This window comes from Dipodomys spectabilis, unplaced genomic scaffold, assembly GCF_019054845.1.
Source record: "Dipodomys spectabilis isolate Male_0828 unplaced genomic scaffold, ASM1905484v1 ptg000334l, whole genome shotgun sequence".
Lineage (NCBI taxonomy): Eukaryota > Metazoa > Chordata > Mammalia > Rodentia > Heteromyidae > Dipodomys > Dipodomys spectabilis.
In genome coordinates, this window is record NW_024871011.1 from 362,933 (window position 1) to 370,361 (window position 7,429).

Consider the following 7,429-nt stretch of genomic DNA (forward strand, 5'->3'; position numbering starts at 1 on the left):
AGAGCTGAGGGACAGCGCCCAAGCCCAGACTTCAAGCCCCACAACCAACAACAACAACAACAACAATTCTGCTGGCTAAGCTGAAACCTCATTCATAGAAGTTTATGTTAATTATTTCACCAGTTTTATGTCTCTTAGTTTTTAAGAAAATGTTTACTATAATGCTAATGTTATTCCCATTTTAGTGTTGAGAAAATTGTAATTAAAGGAACTAAGTGCATGGCCTAAAAACACACAGGAGGGAGGAAATGAGTCAACGTTTCCACAAACCTTTCAGCAATACAAAAATGGTAGGTAAAATCTCTCCATTCTCTTATACTCTCAATTCAATATTCATATTGTCCAATAACTAATAGCATAACAATTATTGCCCATGGTGTGGGGAAATCTGTGTGGAACACAGGTAGCAAAGATGGCCCTGAGAGGAAGTTGAGTGGGCAGAGCCGGATTTGTTTAGGTTCAGTGTGTAAACAACTCATGGAAGCTTAGGTGCATGATAAGGTATGGCCTTTCAGTGATTGGTTGGTTACATTTCCTCCCCTCCCACACAATGTTTTGCTTTAAAAAGGGGATGCTCCCTGTTAATAAACGAGTTCCTGCTTGGTTTGACTCCCCGCTGCATCTGATTGTCTCCTGGGCTAAGGGAGGCTGGGGAAGGGGCAAGCGCCAGCACTTTGCATTTACCTTTCCTAGGACCCCGTCCATCCAAAGACGGACGAAGACCCAACACATGGTAATTGCTTTCCACCACATTTTGTCTTCAACACAGACTGTATTGGTGACATTGTGTTATCATGCACAGACTGAGATTATAAATTGAGGTCCAAAGAGAGCCCAATTTTTTCTGTCCCACAGTTCTAGTATCCTTTTAAAAAAGTACTTAAACTTTTAAATATCAACACTTCCTGTCTTGTAAGAATCCCAAAACGAAATAAATTCACATATAATCACTCCAAAATGCTTTAAAAGTAGGAAATGATAAAAGCGGACTCCGTGAAGTAGTTTCTTCTACTTTAAAAATTATTCTTAAAGCCTTGTTCTGGTTGGTCACACCTGTAATCCTGCCCACTCGGCATATCTACTGAGGAGCTTGGGATCTTTGGATAAGTGTTGGAAACCAATCAGGGCAAAAAATAATTTGTAAAATTATTTTTTAAAATATAAATGAACTAGAAAAGGGCCAGGAATGGAGATGTAGCTCTTATACTAGCTCACCAATCTAGAGAAGAAAGGCCTAGCGAGACCTTGAAGCCCTGAGCTCAAACTGAGCACTCCAACAAACAGGCATGCACATACACTCCCGTGCACGTGTGCACACACACACACACATACTTATTCAAAATATCTTCAGGTCAGTGATTTGTATTAATTTCTTTGTTAACATTATTATATGGGTAAAATAATAGAAATAAACTATTCTATCTCAGAACAGTTCTAAACGTTTTTTATTGTAAAATACTTTACAGAGGGTTTACAGTTACATGAGCTAGGTAATGAGTACATTTCTTATCAAAAATTGTTAGCTCCTCTTTGTTTTTCCCCCACCATCCCTTCTCATCTACTTCCACAAGTACACTCCTCACGTCCCCCACCCCTCTACCCTAACCCCGTCTAAATTGTAAAGTTCGTTTTTCAACATAGTGCCTTGTGCATGTCATTGTTACAATGTGTCAACCTGTATCTCTATTTAAGCATTTTGTTTTTTCCCTTTCCCTCCCCAAATTAGAGAATGGTATATACAAGATGCAGGTGCAACAACATCAAATACTATGAAAACAGGGGTTATGCTGTGTGGGAGGACCATATAAAAAACAAAAAAAAAAATAACATCATACATTATAAATGCAATAAAAACAACAGCAAGAAAAAAAACACTTGTGTTCCTATCTTGACATTCATTTAGCTTAACATCACCTTATCTAATCATATGCATATAGCTTTTGACCATTTCTGCTTATCACAGACATAGATTTATTTATTGCAAATAAGGGATACCATGGACCTATGATTCTTTGGACATGGCTTACTTCAGTTAATATAATTTTTTCTAAGTTTTTCCATTTCATAAAAAATTGGGTGATGTCATTCATTCTGATGGACTATAGAATTCACACACACACACACACACACACACACACACGTTTTCTTTTCTTGATATATTCATCTACTGAGGGGCATCGGGGTTGGTTATATATCTTACCTATGGTAAATAATGCTGCAATAAACATAGTTGTGCTGGTAGTTTTAGTATGGTTTTGTTTGTAATCATTTGGGTGAATGCCCAAAAGTGGGATTTCTGGGTCATAGGGGAGCTGTATTTGGAATCTTTTGAGGAACTTCCATACTGCTTTCCAAGTGGTTGAACAAGTTTACACTCCCACCAAGAATGCAGTAGGGTTCCCTTCTGGCCACAATCCCTCTAGCATTTGTTGTAAAAATTTGGAACACTTCACGAATTTGCATGTCATCCTTGTGCAGGGGCCATGCTATTCTTCTCAACAGAGAAACTGCAGATTTAAACAACTGCATAGATCAATAGGATTTAACAGACACCTGCTGCATATTTCACCCAGCACCATCAGAATATACTTTTTCTCAGCAGCACATGGAACATATTCCAAAATAGACCACATTTTAGGCCACAAAGCAAACTTGTCCAAATTCTGAAAAATTGAACTTATACCTTGCATTCTCTCAGACCACAAGGGAATAAAATTAGAACTCAACACCAAAAGCCACCTAAGAAAGTCTGGTAACATATGGAGGCTGAAAAAGACACTGCTGAATCACAAGTGGGTCAAAGAAGAGATTAGAAAGGAAACTCAAATGTTCATGATATTCCACAAACATGAACACACAAATTACCAGCTCCTATGGGACACAGCAAAGGCAGTACGCAAGGGCAAGTTTATAGCTTTGAGTTCCTACATCAACATATTGTTGAGACCTGAAACCAACAATTTAATGAGACAAATGAGCCTCCTTTAAAAAGAGCTGCAAGATAAACCCCAATCCAGTAGACAAAAAGAAATAGTTAAAATTAAATCAGAATTAAATGAATTAGACTCCACAAAAAAAACATACAAAAAAATCAACAAAACAAAGAGTTGCTTCTTCGAAAAAATTAACAAAATTGACAGACCCTTAGCAAATCTTATCAGAAAAAGAAGAGAACACACCCAAATAAATAAACTCAGAGATGCGAATGGAAATATCACCACAGAAACAACCAAGATTCAAAATATTATAAAGGAATACTTCTCAAAACTATATGCTAATAAGTTTGAGAAGGTGCCAGAAATATTGACAGGCCGAAACTAAACCAAGATGAGTTAAACCATCTTAACAGGCCCATATCAAGCATTGAAATACAGCAATAAGAGACCTCCCATCTAAGAAAAGCCCACGACCAGAGGGTTTTACAGAAGAATTCAACAAGCCCTTCAAAGCAGAGCTCACACCAATACTCCTCCAACTTTTCAATGAAATTGAAAGAGAAAGTTCACTACCGAACACATTCTATGAAACCATCATAACCCTCATCCCAAAACCAGTCAGGGGCTCATCAAAGAAAAAGAACTATACACCCATTTCTTTGATGAACATTGATGCAAAACTTCTCAACAAAATTTTGGCAAATTGAGTTCAACAATTCATCGAATCAAACAGGATTCATTTCAGGAATGCAAAACTGGTTCAATATACACAAATCAATTAATATAATTCATCACATCAACAAGAGCAAGGATAAGAACCACATGGTTGTCTCAATAGATGCAGAAAAAGCATTTGACAAGATCCAACAGCCCTTTATGATGAAGGTTCTGGAAAAATTAGGAATCCATGGAGTATTCCTCAATACAATAAAGGCTGTATATAACAAACTTACAGCCAGTATTATACTCAATGGTGAAAAACTAAAGCCATTTCGTTTTAAGTCAGGACCAAGACATGGAATGTCCACTGTCTCCACTTCTCTTCATTCTAGGATTAGAATGCCTAGCTACAGTGATAGCAAAGAAGCAAACATACAGGGAATCCAACTAGGGAAAGAAGGAGTAAAACTCTCCCTCTTTGCAGATGACATGGTCTTGTATTTAAAGAATCCCAGAGATTGCACTCCCAAATTACTCAAGTTGATTCAAAACTTTGGCAAAGTAGCACGGTACAAAAGTAACCCTCAAAACTCCATGGCTTTTCTGTATGCCAATAATGATTAAAGTGTGGCTGAAATTAGGAAAGCAACACCATTCGTAATAACCCCACAAATAATAAAGTACCTAGGAATTAACATAACCAAAGAAGTGAAGGACCTTTATGCTGAAAACTTTAAAAGCTTGAAAAAGGAAATCAAAACAGAACTTAGAAAGTGGCAAAATCTCCCATGCTCCTGTATTAGGTAGATCAATATCGTGAAAATGGGAATAATTCCCAAGGCTATCTACAAATTCAATGTGATACCTATCAATATTCCAACCTCATTCTTCAAAGAAATTGAAGTGGCTATCCAAAAATCCATAAGGAACAATAAAAGACACCAAATAGCAAAAACGATGCTCAACAGAAAGAATAGTGCTGGGGGAATATCAATACCGAATTTCAAACTCAACTACAAAGCCATAGTGATCAAAAGAGCTTGGTACCTGCAAAGAATAGACCTCAGGACCAATGGAATAGAATAGAAAACCCAGAAATGAACCTACAGACCAATAGTCATCTAATCTTTGATAAGGGAGCTAAAAAAATAGAATGGAAGAAAGAGAGCCTCTTCAGTAAATGGCAAAGTTGGTTAACTACTTGTAGAACACTAAATCGAGAACCTTATATATCACCCTGCACCGGAATCAACTCCAAATGGATCAAAGACCTCGGAGTCAAAGCACACACTCTGAAAACGGTACATGATGGAATAGAAGAAACCATAGGTCTCTTTGGCACAGGCCGAAATTTTCTTAATAGAGACCCAGAAACACAACACATCAAAGAAGGGTTGGACATGAAAGGATTGCATGAAATTAAAGAGTTTCTGTATTGCAAAGGACATAGCTAGCAAGATCAATAGAAAGTCCACAGATTGGGAGAAGATCTTCACTAGTCATAAAATGGACAAAGGTTTCATATCTAAATTATACCTGGAATTCAAAAAATTAAATCCCCCAACAACAAATCTTCAAAGAAACAACTGCCCAGTAAATAAGTGGGCTAGAGACTTAAGGAGAAACTTCTCTGAAGGGGAAAGAAGGATGGCCAATAGACACATGAAGAAATTCTCAACCTCCCTAGCATAAAAGTAATGCAAATCTAAACACCATTGGGATACCAGCTCACTCCAGTTAGAATGGATAAATTCAAGAACTCTAATTAAACAGCAGATGCTGGAGTGGATGTGGGCAGAAGGGAACCTTACTGCATTGTTGGTGGGAGTTTAAACTTGTTCAACCACTTTGGAAAGCAGTATGGAGATTCCTCAGAAGACTCCACATAGAGCTCCCCTATGATCCAGCAATCCCACTTTTGGGCATTTACCCAAATGTTTAGAAACAATACCACACTAAAGCTACCAGCACAACTATGTTTATTGCAGCATTATTTACCATAGCTAAGATATGGAACCAACCCAGATGCCCCTCAGTAAATGAATGGATCAAGAAAATGTGGTATGTATACACAATGGAATTCTATGCCTCTATCAGAAAGAATAACATTGCCCAATTTGTTAGGAAATGAAAAGGCTTGGAAAAAATTATATTAAGTGAACTAAGCCACGCCCAAAGAAACATAGGTCCCATGGTTTCCATTATATGCAATATCTAGTATATGTCTGAGTCAAGAAGAAAAGTTCAGATAATTTGATGTTAGGGAAATGAACCCTAAGATATGTATTGAAATGTTTTCTTTTCTTTCATGCGATTGTTTCTAACACATTGATGTCCCTCTCCCACAGTATAACCCCTGCTTTCACTGTATTTGATGTCAGTATAATTTGTGGAGGGGAAGGGGAAAAACAAATCGTTTAAATATGGATACAAGTTAGACCCATTGCAACAATGAGATGTACAAGTCATTATGTCGGAAACGAACCTTTACAACTTTGTTGCAGGGGGAGGGGGACCAGGGAGTATTGTGGGAGGAGGCGAAGGAAGGATGGGAAGGAATGTAAAGGGGAAATAAATGAGGAGGCTACAAAGCTTGATAAAAAATGTACTCATTATCTTGCCCATGTAATTTTCACCCCTCTGTACAGTATTTTCACAACACAACAAAAAATATATCACATTAAAAAAATGTACTCATTGGTGCTGGGATGGTGGCTCAGAGGTAGAGCACTTGCCTTGCATACATGAGGCCCTGGGTTCAATTCCTCAGCACCACATAAGCAAAAAGAAAAAAAGCTGGAAATGGGGCTGGGGCTCAGGTGGTAGAGCGTTAGCCTTGAACTGAAGAGCTGAGGAACAGCCCCCAGGCCCAGAGTTCAGGTCCCCCGACCGTACAGGCTCCCCCCAAAAAAGATATGTACTCATTATCTCGGCCATGTAATTGTAACCCTTTTGTACAGTATTTTCACACACAAAAAAGATGTAACTTATTCAGTTCGGAATATAGTGAATGAGGAGATGAAGAGAAATAGTTTGGAGTAAATATGTTCAAATACTTTATAGCTTAGTATCATCACATAATAAATTTAAGTATAAAAATAGGGTAATGAAATTAATAAAAGGAATAAAATTTAACAAGCTACACTAAGTGGACATATGTGTATAACACAATTAAAAATACATTGTAAAATTAAAATTTCTAATAAAAAGACAAAAATTCATTCCAATTGTTATAGATTCATATGTTAATATCTTTTTTCAGTTAATTACTTGACGAAGTAAAAGGAGAAATATATTTTGCTCCTTTAGAAAGACAATCTTGTCCAATTAGAATTAAAGTATTCTAGTTAATTACTGTAAATTTGAAATTGTTCAATCAACGTAATTATTATATTAGAATATTTTCAATGTATTCTTCAAAATATTATCTCTATTGGTATATACTTTTGCTATTTATTTAATATGTTTTCTTACTTAATTACTATAAGCCATTTTCAGAATGTAGTTTGGTGTATGCAACTAGGATATATTATATCTGATCTGGAAATCAATTATTCAAACAGGTTTTTAAAAATCAAAAATGCTTATAGTGAAATAAAGTGGTAAATCCAAATTATGTATATTTGAAGACAATTCTTGATTAGTCCTCTTCTCACATTACCCATTCCCTTCTTGAGAAGAATACACATTGTAAGGAAATGATTAGAATGTTTTGGAGAAATAGTTGGACTTTAAACCAGTGATTTACTTCATGCAGTGGAATTCTATTTGCCCTGGTGATTAATTGGAGATAAGAATCTAATGAACTTTTACTCAGATTGGCTTTGAACTAT

The 7,429-nt window shown here is 36.6% G+C and overlaps 1 pseudogene; it reads right to left on the reverse strand.

The window, feature by feature from the left end:
* Positions 1 to 2,433: 2,433 nt before the first annotated feature.
* LOC122095092 lies at positions 2,434 to 2,527 on the reverse strand (annotated as a pseudogene).
* Positions 2,528 to 7,429: the final 4,902 nt, after the last annotated feature.